Source organism: Canis lupus, chromosome 27 (genome assembly GCF_003254725.2).
Source record: "Canis lupus dingo isolate Sandy chromosome 27, ASM325472v2, whole genome shotgun sequence".
Taxonomy (NCBI): domain Eukaryota; kingdom Metazoa; phylum Chordata; class Mammalia; order Carnivora; family Canidae; genus Canis; species Canis lupus.
The window spans coordinates 13,515,462-13,534,189 of record NC_064269.1 but is presented as its reverse complement, the minus strand read 5'-3'; the positions used below and the strand labels follow the sequence as shown (position 1 = coordinate 13,534,189).

The 18,728-nt window shown below is 35.9% G+C and overlaps 1 long non-coding RNA gene across 1 annotated transcript in view; it reads right to left on the bottom strand.

The window, feature by feature from the left end:
• Positions 1-7,832: 7,832 nt before the first annotated feature.
• Positions 7,833-18,728, bottom strand: part of LOC112665625 (uncharacterized) — an 82,061-nt gene continuing 71,165 nt past the window's right edge. The window contains exons 4-5 of the long non-coding RNA XR_003140508.3: positions 9,096-9,224; positions 7,833-8,162 (exon numbers count right to left, since the gene is read on the bottom strand). This is a non-coding gene — a long non-coding RNA (uncharacterized LOC112665625). The remainder of the gene's footprint in view (positions 8,163-9,095; positions 9,225-18,728) is intronic.

The following is an 18,728-nucleotide window of genomic DNA, read 5'->3' as shown; positions in this document are numbered from 1 at the left end:
ATAAAGGTCAGAGTGGAAACCAATTAAATGAAAAACAGTAATAATCAGTGACACTGAAGCTGGTTCTTTAAAAAGATTTTATTAAAATGATAATTTTCTCATTAGACTGATCATGGAAGAAAGAAAACACAAATTACTAGTATTAAGAATGAGAAAAAAAATAAAAATAAAATAAATTAAAAAAATAAATAAATAAAGACAAAAAAAAGAATGAGAGAGGTGACATCACTGTACATTCCACAAATATTAAAACAATAATAAGAATATTATAAACATTTCATGCCAAAAAATTTGTGAAATGGACTTGGCCCTTAAAATAGATGAACTACTCTATAGAGTAGAGAAATAGATAGAAAGAAAAAAGAAATAGATAATCTGAATAGCCTTAGATCCACTAAGAAACCATGCATGTGTAATTTAAAACTTTTCCATGAGGAAGATTCCAGGTCCAATTGGCTTCACTGGTGAAGTTTACAAAACTCTTTTTTTTTTATTTATTTATGATAGTCACAGAGAGAGAGAGAGAGAGAGAGAGGCAGAGTGAGAAGCAGGCTCCATGCAGGGAGCCCGATGCGGGACTCGATCCCGGGTCTCCAGGATCGCGCCCTGGGCCAAAGGCAGGCGCTAACCCGCTGCGCCACCCAGGGATCCCCCCTACAAAACTCTTAAGGAAGAGATAATGTGATTCCACACCAACTCTTTTAGAAAATTGAAGAGAAGGGAATACATTAGCATTCTCCTAGTTCTAAAACCAAAGACATTACAAGAAAACAACAAAACCTTCATATACATAGATGTAAAATTTCTACACAAAGCTTAGTAAATTAAATCCAACGGTACATTAAAAGAATACATAAGGACAAGTGGGTAGTCCTAGCAATGCAAAATTGGTTTTCCATTCAAAAATCAATTGATATAATCCACTATGTTAAAAACTTATTTTAAAAAAGCCATATGATCATGTCAACAGATGCAGAAAAAATCTTGAGAAATACAACATCAATTTCTGAATAAGGAAAAAAATTCCAAGCAAGCTAGGCATAAAAAGACAACTTACAGACTGGTGAAAAATATTTGCAAATTTTATATATGATAGAAGTACTCATATCCAGAAAAAATAAAATACCTGAAATTCAATAATACAGCAAAAAAACTCAATTAAAAGGTGAGCATAATAATCAGAAAAACACTTCATCAAAGACCATATATAGATAGCAAATGTGCATGTGAAACAATGCTAAACATTCAATAGTTATCAGAGAAATATAAATTAAAATCCACGATGAGTTACCTCTATATACCTAATAGAATGGCTATTCTACATACCTAGTAGAATAGATCTGCTAAAAATAAATGTACTGACCATATAAAATGTTGGCAAGAATGTGATGAGACTGGAACTTTCATCTGTTGGTGAGGATGTAAAATAATACAATCACTTTTGAAAATAGCCTGGCATTTTCTTTAAAAAGTTATAACATATACCTATCCAACCATCCCACTCCTAGGTATTTTCTATGAAGAAAGAAGTACATATCCTTAGAATGTTTCCTTAATGTTCATAGAAGTTTCATTTGTAATGGACAAAGAATGAAAACAATCCAAATGTCCATCACCAATGAATAGACACATTGTGGTATATGTGTACATCAAAAACTAATCAGCAATAAAAAAATAAAGAACTACTGGTATGTCACAATGTAGATGAATCTCAAAATAATCACGCTGAGTGAAACAAACCTGGCAAAAACAGTACATACTGTAGAATTCCATATATATATAAAGTTATATTAAATGTAAACTAATCTCTGATGAAAGAAAGCAGTTACTGGTTGTCTCAGGATGGCATTGGGGGAAGGAGGAAGAAATTTCAAAGGGTCTCAAAGAAGTATTTGAGATGGATGGTTATGTTCCTTACCTTTTTTGTTGTTGTTGTTCATGACCTTGATTGTGGTGATGGGTTCTCAGTTGTCTACATATGTCAAAACTTACCAGATGTTATACTTTAAGTATATGCAATTTATTGAATGTTAACTGTACCTCAATAAAGCTGTCTTTAAAAGCTTAAATATTTATACATCTTGTTTCAGAAAGACATAAAATATTTTTTTTCTATTTTATATGCTGACTTTATTATTATTTTAGCATGTAAAACTTTTTGTCCGTGAGGATGGGAAGGTTGGGGGGAGGATAGAAAGAAAGGGTTTCAGTAGAGCATCATGAAGCTGTCCTATCTCCTATTTTCTCCCCAGCCCTGTATTCCTCAGAGATAAGAAAAATTGAAAACACCAATTTCTAAAAAATCACTGATCTTTGGATTTTTTTAATTTTTATTTTTTGGTTTCAAGCAGTTCAACTAAAATCTCGTCTGACTCAGAAGTGGTACGCGAACGGTAACACTAAGCTATTAAGACATTTAAAATACACTTGTTTATTATTATAATATCCATGAGTTAGGTATACTAAGAAATAGGAATTATATATTTTAAATGCAGGATTTCTTCTAATCAAAAGTTGCCAGAAAAGATACGTACTTATGCTAAGTGGGCAAACTATGAATCATGTGACATAAACAGAATAGGGCTTATGAGACTTCTGTGAGTAGGCAAAAGAATCAGATACTCATAAATTGAACCCGGTGATGTGATTTCTATAAGCTGTAAATTGCATTGATGTAGGAATACAAGCAATGCTAAACCCGTTCCATCAGTTGCTAACAAAAGCTAGTCAGCTTCAAAGTCAAAAGCTCTGGTCGTGAAACCAAGCAACCATATGCTGAAATTTGTTTAGGATGACAATGATTTTTCTCATTAAGTAAGCATGTCTCAACTATTAAAAGTTTTAGAACTAAGTACAGTTGATCTTTGGACAACACAGGTTTGAACTGCGTGGGTCTACTTTTATGCGGGTTTTTTTTTTTTCAATAAATACACTGGGAAAAATTTTAAAGGTCTACATCAATTTGAAAAAAACTCTCGGATGAACTGCATAGCTTAAAACTACCAAAAAAGTTTGAGAAAATTTAAGTATACATAAGCTCTACATAGATACCAGTCTGTTGTATTGTTTACTATCATAAAATATACATGAATCTCTTATAAAAAGTTAAAATTTACCAAAATTAATGCACACACAGATCATGCATAATGCCATCGACAGTCAAGAGAAATGTAAACAAAGATAAAGATGCAGTATTGAATCATAACTGCATAAAATCATTTGTTGTTCATGCTGTACTGCTGTAGTAATTTCATAGCCACCTCCTGTTGCAGTGAGCTCAAGCTTCGTGAATATCCACTTAAAATGCCCTGTGTTGCTATCTCCACGTGAACCATAAATGCGCCATCACAGTAAAAAGTATTCTCTCCCTGTTCTTGCCATTAGTATGGTTTTTGAGGAGTCAATGTTATACATAGATTTTCAACTGCATGTGGGGTTGGCTCCTAACCCTTTCATGATTCAAGAGTCAACCATACAGAAATGCTAAGGAGAATCAGAATTCATCATATTAACATTTCTATGTTATGGAATCTTAGTATATTTGAAATGTCCTTGTAATTTTTTTAAAAAGGGCCTTTTAGGGCAACATATGCCATGAATGTGTTCTAATTTAATCATTCAGTGGTTGATTTAGAATTTTGGCTTTAAATTAAACCCTTATTACATTGAAGTATTTAAGAGTATACATTAAAATATTTAAGAGAACTTAAGAATCAAATAAATATCTTTATAAGAACTAATTTTATACTTGAAAAAATTTTAAGTCATATAGTCAAAGGCCTTAAGGAAATTGAGTATGTTATATATTTATATAAATATATACGCTTAAATTAATAAATATATATTATATGAAATATATTATAATATAAATATATTATTATATGAAATATAAATGTCTATATAAATGTAACCATATATTTATATTTCATATTTCAAAATATTAAAGGGGACCTATCAAACATATTTCAGAAACTGCTAAAATTTACTAAACTTTATTTTTTAAAAATATTTATTTATTTTAGAAGGGGTAGGAGCAGAGGGAGAAGTAGAGAGATTCTCAAGCGGATTGCGCTGAGCTCAGAGCCTATGCAGGGCTGGATCTCACAACCCTGAGATGACAACTTGAGCCAAAACCAAGAATCTGATGGTCAACCAACTGCACCACCCGGGTGACACTAAGATATGCTGAACTTTGAAATAGGTTTGTATTTTAGCTTAAAACTTTAAAGAAGAGCGTTGATCAATTATTTCAGATTTTAATGTCAAAGGAAATCCTTGGATGACTTATTCTGCACTGAGAGAGTGTCCTTTTTTTAAGATTATTTTTTTGAGAGAGAGAAAGCAAGAGCATGAGAAGGGAAAGGGGCAGAGGGAGAGGGAGAAGTAGATTCCCCACTGAGCAGGGAACCTGATGTGGGGCTCAATCCCAGGACCCTGGGATCATGACCTGAGGTGAAGGCGGATGCTTAACAGACTGAGCCACCCAGACACCCCTGAGAGACTATTCTTAAGGGTATAAAAATCTCACATTTAATAAGACTTTCCTATTTTCATTATTTGTCCCCCATTTCTATTGTGTCTTAAATTCTTATAGTTTTAGCCTACAAATTATCCTGTCAGAGAATTTTCGGGAATCTAATTCTCAAGGTTGCAGAGAACTGCATATGTATGTATATATTTGTGTTTCTTTTATTAGACTCTGAGTTTCATGAAAGTGGAGATCACATTTTATTCTTCTTTGCCTTCTATGGGCTTGGTAGCAAGCTTGGCACAAAGTGGTTTCTCAATAGATGCTCAACAGGAGCTCAGTATTCCCTGGTGAACAAATTTGTTTTTCTTAACCAGAGCCCTTCCCTAGAACTTGTACACAATTAATCCCAGTATTAGGACCCCTGGCTCTTGTTGTGACCATATCTCTGGAGGCTTTTGGCTGCTTAATATCTGACTCCCTCTCTGACGTTTGGAATATTTGCTAGTCTTCCAGTCTTGGTGGAGGCCTCTACAACAACCACAATGGCCAGATATTTGTTCTCCATAATCTCTGGCAGCTACACGGTGGGTTTATGGTCTACATTAAGCCAGAATTTCACAGAGTTGGGAAAACATGCTATGTTTATAAAAGGTAAACTTAGATGTTTGTCTCCATATTCTATTATATTTTACATCATATTATTTACGTGTTTTGTTTATTCATCCATTAATTGATCAAATCATTAACCAACCATTGTTTATCTTGTGCCTATCATATGCCAATTACCCTACCAGGTCATGGGCTCATAGCACTGACAAGGAGAGATACAGACCCTTCCCTTATTGAGCTTAACTTCTAGTTTTGAAATTAATTTCTAGTCTTAAAAAAATGAAATAACTGCAAATTTTTTATATGTATTCTGCAGAAAACAAATATAAGGCTAGCTGAGATTTAAAAAAAAAATAATAATGGTGGTCAGTAGCCATGGAGTAGCATTAGGTTGCTTCCAGTTTTCTTTTTCTTTTTTTTTTTTTCCAAGTTTTCTTTAACAGGAAACATAAAGGGCCAGGATAATATTTTAAGCTAAAACTAAGAAAATGAAAAAGAGCTAGGCAAGCATAGTAAGAGGAAGACCATTCGTGGCACAGGAAACAGCATGATCAGGGCGCATGAGTTTGGGCAGAGTCTGTCCTTTAAATAAGTAAAACCAGATCATGTGACCAGAACACAGGGCACAGTGGCAGAGCGGGGGAGACTAATGGAGAAGACATGATTTGGGAGAAATAGAAGGGATGGATCTATGAAATCTCGTAGAATGAATGTCTTCCACTGATAAACTTTAGTAAATGTTTTTGATCCTCTTTGACGTTTTCTTCTCCTCCCTTGATCTTTTGAACTCTAGAATATGATATCAGATTATTTGTTTACTCTTTAATATTCTTGTAAGGCATTCTGCTCTTGTTAGCACTTTGTTATTGTATAGCAATTACAATTATTCATTTTTTGTAGTTCAAAATAATTTTTACTTATTTTTTAAGATTTTATTTATTCATTTGAGAGAGAGAAAGACAAAGAGGAGGAGAGGCAGAGGAGGAGGGAAAGACAGGATCCCTGCTGAGCAGGGAGTCTACTTGGGGCTCAATCCCAGGACTCAAGGATCATGCCCTGAGTCAAAGGCAGATGCTTAAGCAAACCAACTGAGCCACCCAGGAACCCCTAATTTTTATTTTTACTGTTAATTCTGCTATCATCAGTTTCTCTGGGGCTTTTAAATGCCTGCTTCTAACATAATTCCTCCAGTGATGTTCCACTTGTATTTACTTTTGCCTAGGTATTCTTACATTTTCTGTTCAGTTCCACAACTTCCCTAAGCCATATATTTTTTGCTTCCTTACAAACGGATCATTGTTTTCACCATTTATCTCTCAAGCACAACTATAGCCTTGTCATTATAGTGAAATATTTTTCAAAAGTACTTTAGAATTTTTTTAAGTTGCACTTTTTAAAAAATATTTTATTTATTCATGAGAGACACAGAGAGAGAGGCAGAGACACTGGCAGAGGGAGAAGCAGGCTCCCCACAGGGAGCCCCATGTGGGAAGGCTGGGATCACTCCCTGAGCCAAAGGCAGACGCTCAACTGCTGAGCTACCCAGGCATCCCTGAACTGTTTTTTGTTTGTTTGTTTGTTTGTTTGTTTTTTGCCTCTGAATTTCCTCATTTGTCTTTTCTTGCTTTGTTGCTCAAAGAAACCTAGACTTGAGTGGACCTCAGAGAGTCTTTAGCCTCTGAACTTCATTTTACCAAAAAGCTCCTTTTAATTTATTATTCATTATGCAGTGTTTAACAATCTCATACGTAATACTCCCACTTCTGAGTTTCTTTTCATTCAAAATGGCCTAACTTTTCACGACTCTTTACAGTTGGTATGATAAATGTCTATGTAGGCTTTCTTAGCAAAACTTGAAAATAGAATAGTTAAAACACACATGCACACATGCACGGGCGCACTGAGGATTAATCATCCCTAAACTCCCAGGTAAACAGATTTGTCAGCTGCCACTCTTTTAGGCCAAATTTACATTCAAATCCGTAAAGTAATAAAAATGCTATTGCTAATATTAACCATTCTACCGGAAGTAAGCAATGTGACAAATAAGTCAAAAGACAGGTAATTAAATTAGGTCCTGTTTTGAATCTCTGCCATCCTTTGCAGAGCTCTCCGGGAGATGAGTGAAAGGAAAGCAGTCAGGCTTCCCCAGTTACCAGCTGGAATCCTCCACCCAATCTGCTCTCATCTCAAGGCTGGGAGGAAATCTTCCTCTCTCAGTCTCCTTCATTGGCCAAGGCTGTCCTTTCTTGCTTAAGAAGTTGGCTGACCTAATAATGCTTTTCAGTTTAAACATGTTTAAACATTTCCTTGGCTGCTAGTTGTCTAATCTGTTACTGAGAAGAAATGCCTCAGCAGAATTTCAGAGAAATGACGTTTCCCAGGTATTGACAAGGAAAATGTTGATGTGCATGTTACCATGGAGTTTTTGTGTCTGCTTACAGTTGCATTCCTTCGATGGCAGGTAAAGAACAGTCTAATTATGTGCAAAAAGCAACACTTCATGTTGGCAAGGTAGTTCATTAGACTTTGAAATATCTCCGTAAATCAGTTGTTTTCTTACTCTACTGCAAGCTCGCAATATATCTGCCTTAAACAATATTACTATTTACAAGAGCAGGATCCTGTTATTATAAAGCTGCAGAGATTTTGTGATGCAAATCATATATTTCTTTTTTTTTTAAAGTATCTTGGGAAAGAATAAGATTCCATTCATGAGAAAACTCTTTATTTTTACTTATTTTTTGTTGATACAAGCATGTTTTCAGTGGTTCAATAAGAACATACTATAAATACTACTACACAGAGTTAATAAAAAACATATCATGTCTGTACATTCATTCAACAAATGGCCAAGACAGGCCATGGGTTTTGTCTCCTGGAAGGACTGTCCTGGACATGCAGGACGTGGACGGCTTCAGGACGGAGACCAGTCAATGGAAGCAGGAACGTAAGCCCTGGGTGAGGGCAGTGCTAACCACAGCTTGTGTTCTGAGGCAATGTCTCAAAAGCAGTTTTGTTGGAAATTACTTCATTTGCTAATAATTTAGGAAAATCTTCATTTTGTTTCTGATCCAAGAATCTGGAAAATCAAAATCAACAGACAGCCACTTGTGAGAGGAGGCAAGGTGGGTGACGTGCAGGGTGGTTGGTTCCATAGGAGACTCAGACCCAGGTCTCTCATGAGGCTCAGAAGCAGGCGCTGCCCATCTGGTTACACTCAGATGAGAAAACTCTTTATTAGAAGAAAATATTCTGATATTTTTAAGTATTCTATAGGTAATACTATCTCTTTGATAAGAAAAGATCATCACTGATGCTCTTTGTGGCTGCTCTTCCTAAGGACAAGAATATAATGCCAGATGTTTTTATTTCCTGTTATCTCATACACTGCTGCTTTCACATGTCAAATTTCTATTAACTTGAAAGGTGGCACTGAACCCAGAATAAATATGTGTGTAAGGAGAAAATAAGGATAGTCACCACAGATGTGGAAAAAATGTATTAAACACACATCTATGCATTGTAGCCCTATCTTTTATTTTCAATCTATAGCTTTAGTACAGATTGAGGAAAGTGTGTGTTGATGAATAAACTGTAAATTAATTGTTGCTATTTAAAAACAATACACCTATAAGTTAATAGATAAATAAAACCACACTAGTGGCTACAAAATGAAAAGTACAAATGGCCCTCTACCCTTCTCCACACCCCTCCTACTTCTACCAGGACCATCCCCAAGAAGCAAAGAGGGGGGCAGCCTGGGTGGCTCAGCAGTTTAGCGCTGCTTTCAGGCCAGTGTGTGATCCTGGAGAGCCAGGATCGAGTCCCAGATCAGGCTCCCTGCATGGAGCCTGCTTCTCTCTCTGCCTGTGTCTCTGCCGCTCTCTCTCTGTCTCTCTATCTCTCATGAATAAATAAATAAAATATTTTTTTAAAAAAAGAAAAGAAGCAAAGAGGGTCAATGATTTCTGCTTTTAGTTATTTGGATGGTTATCATCAAGCTTGTTTTTACCTTTTAGCTAAAGGAACTTTAGTTACAGGGTCTTCCATGTGCAAAGTTCTCTGCCGAAGCCCTAGGAGTGGCTTTGGAGTGGATCCAGGTTATGCAGAGCCTAAAATTTATATGTTAGGGAAGATACACCTTAAAAAAAAAAAAAAAAAGAAACACACAGTTACAAAACGGCTACTGCTCTTCCAGGTGCCTTGGAACTAGTCCTTGCAAGTAAAGATTCCCAAAGCTTAAGCTTTATTTGTTTTAGGGTCAATTCACTCTGGGTTGTCATTTTTAGATTTATCGACAACATTAGACAAGATCTGTTGATAGCCTACTCAGAAGCATGCCTACCCTACCTATAAATTTCTCTTTCCCCATTTACCTTCTGGTTTTAGTTGTGCTATTGTGTTATTATATCGATAACCAAGGTTTATGACAGTCACTAAAATTATGTGTCCTACTCTTTGTGGGTTCTTTCCAAAAGCCAACAAACAGCAAATACAATATTACTACATAAATTATATTTTCTATTGAATCAAACAATGTGGTTGAAGGCCTAAAGAAGTATATGTAATCTTGTATCATTAGATTTTCCTACTTTAAAGGGAATCTTCCAAGCACCTTATATGTATGATATTCTTAATTTCTCTCTAGATTTTTTTTTTTAGCAAAACTTTTTCTGGGTAAGACTTTGCTGGCCCCTTTTTTTGAATGTTTGCTTTCACTTGCTGTATTTCTTTACACCTCCCTGGATTAACCCTTCAAGTAATTTTTCGATACAGTTTTGTAGGAGGTAGAGTTCACCAATGCCCTTCAAAATTGAATGACTTCACAGACAATTGCTAGTTTCAGAAAGTGTTCTTTATGCAAAAATTTCAAAGACAAGTTTCATTTAGTTATCCCTTCTGGACTTTATCATAATAACAGGTCTTTAAGATAAGTTTCAAAGAAAATTATGGGAATGAAGGAAAGTGTGCTATGTATGCATAATGAGGTAATGTTTAATCCATCTTAAAATAAATACCATTCTGAAATGGAGACACCCTTTGTAATTGCTAAAAGGCATGCATTTATATGGACAAAAGCAAAGAGGAAAAAGTAGATGTTACACAACTCACCAAAAGAGTTACAATTTTCTAAAAATCGAAACATTTTTCCTAAAGGGTTCTTCTTCCTTTTTGTTTTCTCAGTATTCAGGTTAAGAACAGCCCTGCCTTGTGAACAATCAACAAATGCTCAGAATTCATATCGCAGAATGACTTCAGCAGTAGAATAAATACTCCTTCAACAATTCAATATACTAAAAGTAATAACCCTTTTCTATTGAGGCTTTTTGTGAAATAAATTGTTTATACTCTGCAAGTTGAGGAAAATAAGCCATTCTACTACATTTTTAATACTCTTGGAAATGCTACCTTTACAGTATCTAAAAGAGGCTCTATGTTCATCCTGGTAATTTCCTTAATATTTTCAACAATCATTACTGCTGGTGAAAGATGAGAATACCATTCTATGTAACTTTTTAGATGTGTGTGCAAAAAAAATGTGTTCATGACTCATTATTCCATGGGTACCCAATGATTCCAAATCTCTCCCTCATAGGAGTGAGTAGATTTGAGTAAATACAAGCTGACCTGGCCAAGATGATTGTTTTTTATGTGCTTATTGTTAGTCTAAATTGCTGTCCAGTGGAGAACTGTGCTTTTGCAATAGTCATGAGTAGGCTGAAGCAGGATTTAAGAACTGCTTTGGCACTAGCTGAGCTTTATGTTCATTTCCCATCCCTGACTTTCCCAACACCTCACCCTTTACCATTGTATCCATTATTATTGTGTTTTGAATCTATCCATCAATTTAGTACATAGCCCTGTGCTATGTCACATGAAGGAACCCCAAAGAACAATAATAGAAATGCCCAAGTAGTTTATACTCAAGTGGAAGCAATGTTCCTGGTGGAATTAGAGAACACTGATGCTGAATTGTGTGGTGTGGACTGGCAATACAACAGGTATTTGGAGAAAGCAATGATCACTCTTGGTTGTAATTGTATATAATTTAGGGTTCTTTGATTGCTAGTGAACGGGAACTGATTCTATAACGGAAGAAGAAAAGTTTATTGGAGGGAGATCATGATATCCTTATAAAATCTAGAGGAAGACTAGGATGCTACCCACAGAAATGACATAATCCAAAAGCTGAGCTACCTGAACTTCTTGATTATACTGTAAGAATGTTGTCCCAGGAATAAGTATATTCCATCTGTTTTTCTGTGTCGTCCTACTTCACTCACATATGAAAATCACAGGAGCTACAATGTGACTGTTTGGATTTAACTTAAATAACAACTCCTTGGCAGTGGTAGGCAGGGACACCTTGATTTACAATCCACAACAACTCTATGCGGACTGCTGCTTTTGCCTATGATGGAATAATATAACAGTCAGTTGTTTGAAAGCAACAGGCTGTGAATTAGCTCTCTGTTCCTCATTACACCTCCATTCTTAATTTGAAATCACAAAATGACAACCCAAAGACTACAAATCTAAACAATTTTCTCACAATATTTACTAGTGTAAATTGAATGATTCAATTTCCTGTTCCAAACTGGTAAACAACCTAAAGCAACAGGATTTGAATTGGAATTCTGGCTTAGGTTGTTTGATTTTGGATAAATTACTTCCTATAACCCTTCAGTTTCCTATTTTGCAGTGTTTTTATGGGGATTGGGGCCAATTCACCTAAGAACCTGTCACAACAGATGCCCAAGATAAATGAAGGAATTGTATTATTATTGGATGAGCAAATGCATCTAGAATAAGTATAACCAATGAAGTAGATAAAGTTACTTTTCTGTTAAATAAAATCTCCTATTTTACACCTGCTAAAAATTATTAATTCAATGCATCCCTTTCAGATTCTTATTGAATGAGAAAAAGCATTAACTATTTTAAATAGAAAGAAAACAAAGACAGGGATTTTTCTGAAATGGTTCATGGGAAGAAAATTTCACATAACCTAGTCTTGTATTTTGAGACATGTTCACCCATTTGTTTCTTGGTTTTGTGTGTGTGTGTGTGTGTGTGTGTGTGTGTGTGTGTGTTTTAAGGTAGTTGATGATTTGGGGTCAAGTTTACAAAAGGATAACATATCACCTGCTAATGGTAATTAGACTATCTGTGACTTTGATCAGAGCTCTGTTACCATATTTAATGTCATATTCTAAGTATCTTATTGGTAATCTGTATGTTGTTTGAGCAGTTAGAGTCCTGAAATCTAACAATAGGCAAAGAAAGTCACTTTGTACTGGAGGTGATAATTACTACTGATTTTTACCATGAGGAACTAGGTTTCCTGCTACAAAACGAAGGCAGGGAGATATATGTGGGGCCTATAGAGTGTCTAGAGATGTTCACTAGGTGTCAGGGACATCTGGTGAAAATTGTGGATGGAAAATTGCAATGACCACAGCCTGACGAGCACAAGGAAATCAGATGCAGCACTGGGGGACCTCAGCTCATTTCACTAACTTTCTTACATTTTATCTTTACAGATTCCAGCTCACCATCATATTAAAGAGGATTCTGTAACTGACTAGATTTAATGGAAGTCAAAAGGAGATATGAGTGGTAGGCAGACAGAATGGACTGCATTGGAACAACTCTTGTGTGCCTCTTCTAATCCTCTTATTTTGATTTTAGCTGTGGAGACTAGTTACCTTGAAGTCCTCAAGCAGATGCATTTAGGTACAATCTGTAGGTACATTGCCTCAGGCCAACACTAGGCACCTCTTTCTTCCTGCTAGAGGGCTTCTATTAGGCCTACTCATTAGATATTGCAGAACTCTCTTAGCATTCATGCTCCTGTAACTAAGAAGATCAGAGGTGGGGATCCCTGGGTGGCGCAGCGGTTTAGTGCCTGCCTTTGGCCGGGGGCACGATCCTGGAGACTCGGGATCGAATCCCACGTTGGGCTCCCTGCATGGAGCCTGCTTCTCCCTCTGCCTGTGTCTCTGCCTCTCTCTCTCTCTCTCTCTGTGACTATCATGAATAAATAAATAAAATCTTTAAAAAGAAAAAAAAAAAAAGAAGATCAGAGGTGTTAATGCCCTGTGGCCTAGCCCTTGAGCAATGGAGATGAGAGATAATTGATAAATGCTTTCTTCTTTTTCCCCTAGTGGATGGTTCTGAGATGCAATGCATTTCATTAGGCCTTCAGATGTTTGCAGGACTGAGTTCCCTGTCATCCAAAAGTGGTGGCCAAATCAATGTGGATTCCTCCACTGGCTTTCTCTTCTTCCCCATTTTTACTCTGACTCTCAATTGCTGTTCCCTGGGATCACATTCCCAAATAAATTACTCTCAAATGTGCTTTTTACTCAGATGCTACTTTTGGAAGAAACTGGACTGAGATAAGAATATAATTTGTGAAAAAAAAAAAGAATAAAATTTGTATTCATTGAAACCTTATTAGAAACTTATTGTGAGAAATCTCACAGAGGAAGACATAGACATGGCCAGAAGCACATGAGAAAGTGCTCCGCATCACTTGCCATCAGGGAAATACAAATCAAAACCACAATGAGATACCACCTCACACCAGTGAGAATGAGGAAATTTAACAAGGCAGGAAACCACAAATGTTGGAGAGGATGTGGAGAAAGGGGAACCCTCCTGCACTATTGGTGGGAATGTGAACTGGTGCAGCCACTCTGGAAAACTGTGTGGAGGTTCCTCAAAGAGTTAAAAATAGATCTGCCCTACGACTCAGCAATTGCACTGCTGGGGATTTACCCCAAAGATACAGATGCAATGAAATGCCAGGACACCTGCACCCCGATGTTTCTAGCAGCAATGTCCACAATAGCCAAACTGTGGAAGGAGCCTCGGTGTCCATCGAAAGATGAATGGATAAAGAAGATGTGGTCTATTTATACAATGGAATATTACTCAGCCATTAGAAATGACAAATACCCACCATTTGCTTCGACGTGGATGGAACTGGAGGGTATTATGCTGAGTGAAATAAGTCAATTGGAGAAGGACAAACATTATATGGTCTCATTCATTTGGGGAATATAAAAAATAGTGAAAGGGAATAAAGGGGAAAGGAGAAAAAATGAGTGGGAAATATCAGAAAGGGAGACAGAACATGAGAGACTCCTAACTCTGGGAAACGAACTAGGGGTGGTGGAAGGGAAGGTGGGCGGGGGTGGGGGTGACTGGGTGACGGGCATTGAGGTGGGCACTTGACGGGATGAGCACTGGGTGTTATTCTATATGTTGGCAAATTGAACACCAATAAAAAATAAATTTATAAAAAAAGAAACTGTGATACTGTAATACAAGATATTTATTTTTCTCACTTTTAAACAGATAAACTTATTAAAGTCAATAAAGACAAAAAACGAAACAAAACATTTACTTCACAAATATTAAATATATCTAGATGATTTTAAAGTAGATATGTATAATTTCACCTATAAACATATTAATTTGTATCTCTAATATATATGGCCTTTGAAAAATATTATAATCTCATTACCATATTTCTAAAACTAATATTTTAATATTATCTAATGCCTAATATACATTTAGGTTTCCCTAGGTGTCTCATAAGTGTCTCTTTATAATTAGTTTATTAGAGTCAGGATGTAATAATGTTGCACATTTTATTTCATCAATATATATCTTGTGATTCTCTTAATCTGTAGCAAGTCTTTCTTTCCTTCCTTGTTTCCTTCCTTCTCTTTCTCTTTTTCTTTCTTTCCACTTGTTTATTGAAGAAATTGGATCATTTGTCCTATAGAATTTTCCACATTCTGGGTTTGGATGATTGTTTCTTCAAAGTTCACTTTAAACACCAACCCTTTATAAAATATGTAAGCATCGTCCCTAAAAAGTTTGTTCTGCAAAATTTATTGCTGACTACTCTGGGAATGGTTTCTGTCCTTGGTGCTGAATTTCTGATTTCCAACTTGAGTGCTTTGCATTCTCTAATGAACTGAGGCAAGGGAAAGCTCATTTCCTGTTCACTTGGAGGAAAAAGTGACTTCTTGTATCTGTGCTGAAAATGTATTTCTGCATTGAGTTGTATTTGGTTATTTATATCATACCTCATTCCATAATGATTTGAGGTATCATACAAATGTACATATAAATCAATTTTAAAACAATGTATAAATAATTAAGGGGAAAAGGAACACTAAGATAGGAGAAAATAGGTATAAAACTTCAGGTGTCACTCTGAATAGAATGATGGATGCCAAGATACTTCATGTAAAACACTACTGGTCATTCTCTATGATTGTAACATATCAATGGTAGTACTGTTTTTTCACTACTGTACACCAGGGCTTGTAACCATGCCTGGTCCAAGAAGAAGTAAAAAACTAGTCGTTGACTGGCTACTTAACTAATTATGCCCAATCACACAGTCTTTATATGTGATTGAAGCTACATGAGCCATACAGATAATATGGACATAACTTCTATTATGTATGCATCTTGGTTCAGTCTTTCTGGGAATATGAAGACATTGAGAGTAGATAGCATGTAAGAAGAAGTTCAATAGGTTTCAAAGGTTTAGGTTTGAGGGTAAGACAGGAGAGAAAATTATTTCTAAAGTCTGGAAGTAACGATTAACTATATTCCTTCCATTAAAGAAAAAATCATATTTATATACATGTATTTTTATACATTGCATTTATAATAGCATTGTAAGAATAAGGAGCAACTCCAAGATGAAGTGGTGACTTGACATTTTACCTTAGTCACTGGGAAAAACACATCCTGTGATAAAGAACAGCGGTCTTCAGATTATATTCATAGAAGTAATTTGGAGCTGAAGATCATACATAGAAGACACTGAAATATTTAAGATTGGAACTATATATTTCTCTAAATGATGCCTAGATCTTAACATAGGAAACAAATAATTTAAAGCTAATATAAAAACATTATAAAACAAAAAAAAAATAGATCATTTTTTAAAATTAAAGAAAACTGAAACACAATGAAAGTATTACAAAAATATATTCAGACAAAAAATTCGGACAAAATAGGATTTTAATTTTTAGATGTAATAAAATGAATCCACACTTTTGTTTCTTATTAGGATCATTGACGTTTTCAGTAGGATTAAATAAAATTGACATATTAACAAGAGTCCTTTAAAATGTAAATTGCTATGTTAATATAACATGAAATGATCAATTCTTATTCTGTACTTGACATTGTCAGGCACTGGAGGCAAGGAAAAAATAAACAAATGAATAAACCAACAACAGCATTTGATTCTGGTCTGAGAGCTGCTGACAGGAGGCCCCTGTCATTATAACAGGGTAATCAACTTTTCTGAGAGTCTCTTGTCCCTTTGCCTCATTATTTGGATCAGGATATTCTAGTGGCCAGAGATTTTTATGCCCATGCCCATACAAATATTTACCAAATGAATGTCAACTCAAGCTCAAATATTTTTTCCATCGGAGCATACTTATATGACAGATTGCAAAAATGAGGAAAGTGAAATTATCTAAAATGGAATGAAATGACTTCTGTAGTACATGAAGCCTTCTTGTCTAAAAATTAACCAGATTCAAACCCAAGCATTAGTAGGTTCAATTTATAAAAGAGCATTTCAAGTAGCAGGACAATAATTCTGGGTTAATGTTACAATACTGTTGGCTGTTGTATATTCAAAGCAAAACAAGTTTAGGGGATCCCTGGGTGGCGCAGCGGTTTGGCGCCTGCCTTTGGCCCAGGGCGCGATCCTGGAGACCTGGGATCGAATCCCACGTCGGGCTCCCGGTGCATGGAGCCTGCTTCTCCCTCTGCCTCTCTCTATCATAAATAAATAAAATTTAAAAAAAAAAAAAAAAAAAAAAAAAAAAAAAAAAAAAACAAGTTTAGTTAATTCAATTCATTTCTGTATTCATTAATTCAACAAATTTGTCTTGCTCACTACTATACCCAAATGCTACACTTAGTTCTAGGACCGCAGAGGAAGGTGAAGCAAATTTCTTTCCCTCAAGAGTTGACAATTTAGTAGAGGAAATAAAAGCAAATCTAGGATTACAATATACTCTGATATAAGCTGAGTTAGGAAGAGGTATGTAGACACAGCTTTAGGTGAACAAATAAGGTGGATCAAAGTTGGCCTGAGCCTATGCCTTGAGAGAATTGGGGGAGGGGTAAGAACAAAGAACCCTTCATGGGGGTAGTGGTACTCTTGCTTATTTTAATGGGTAAGAGAAAAGTAATAAGAGAGTATTCTAAGAAAAGGAAAACTGCATTTTACGTTGGAGGAAATCTAATAAATTCCATTTGACTGGAGTGATTATTGGGAATGATGGGAGTGGAGAATATAGTGGAAAGTGGGAAGGGGTAGTATGAGAATCTTGAGACAAGTTTAAACTCTATTTTGAGAGGCATTGATGGATTTTAGGTAAAGGTGTGACATGATGAGGTTTTAAAACTAGAAAGATGACTCTGGAGCAGTATGGAGATTCAGTCATGGAGATTCATCATGCCCTGCCCCTGAGTGACAGGGCAACTGGTTGGAAATTAATGCAGTAAACCAGTTTTGAACATGAAACACAGCATGATGAGGGAGACTAGTCGTAAGTGTGGTAGGGGGAGAACTTGACAGGACCAGTAGCTGATGTCATGTAGGAGAGGAAGGAAAATAAGTCAAGGGTAGTGCTCGGACTTGAAAAGCTGGGTGAATGGTGGTACCTTTCACTGAGATAGGAAACATCTAAGGAGTGGAAGATGGGGGAGAAAATGCAGAATTGAATTTCGTAATTGAGTTTGAGATGTGCTGTCCAATTATAGATGTTTAGTAAGGAGTTGGATACATGGGAAACATCAACACTTGAGATGAAAACAGAAAGAAAAGTACATGAGAGAAAGTGCAAAGAAGTGAGAAATGTAGAGAACTGAGAGACCATAGTGTCACACAGACCACTGTAGGAAAGTTTCAAGAGTAAGATTCCATAAAATCATCACAAGCAGAGAGAGGTCAAGTGAGAAAACAAGACATATCTGTTGGCCTTCATTGCCTCAGCATGAGTAATTTCAGTAGAAGCCACATTCTAGTAGATGAGAGAGGGAATCATGGTGAGAAAGTGAAGATGGGATGTCAGTCCTCTTTAAAGAAGTTGGGCTATGAAGTACAGTAGAGATCTTAAATATTAGCAGGGTGGGACATAGGAGAGGTAAGAAAAGGGATTTTGATTTTTGATTTTTTTATTTTCAAAGTGTGAAAATGCTGAGGGGAAAGAACCTACAAAATTTGAAGATAATGGCACTGAAGAGAAAATGATTGATAGCAAGTCCCTAAGGATCAAGAGGCCATGGACAAAAGACCCACGTTTGTAGAAGGAAGGACATGAAAAGAGAGGACAAACTGAAGACATCGGGCTTAATTAGATAATTCTCTTAGTCAAGCGAATGGCTATGTTTGACCTGTCTGATATGGTCAGGTAGATATGGTGTTGGAGTTTGATGTCTTGTCAAGAGAGAAGAAACAGCAGCAGCTGGCACCACAGTAAGAAACATAGTGGATGGGTTATTGATTATCTTAAAATATCTTGTAACAACTTTTGTCTAATACTCGCAAAGAGCTATTAATAATCTTACCCATTAAAAAAAA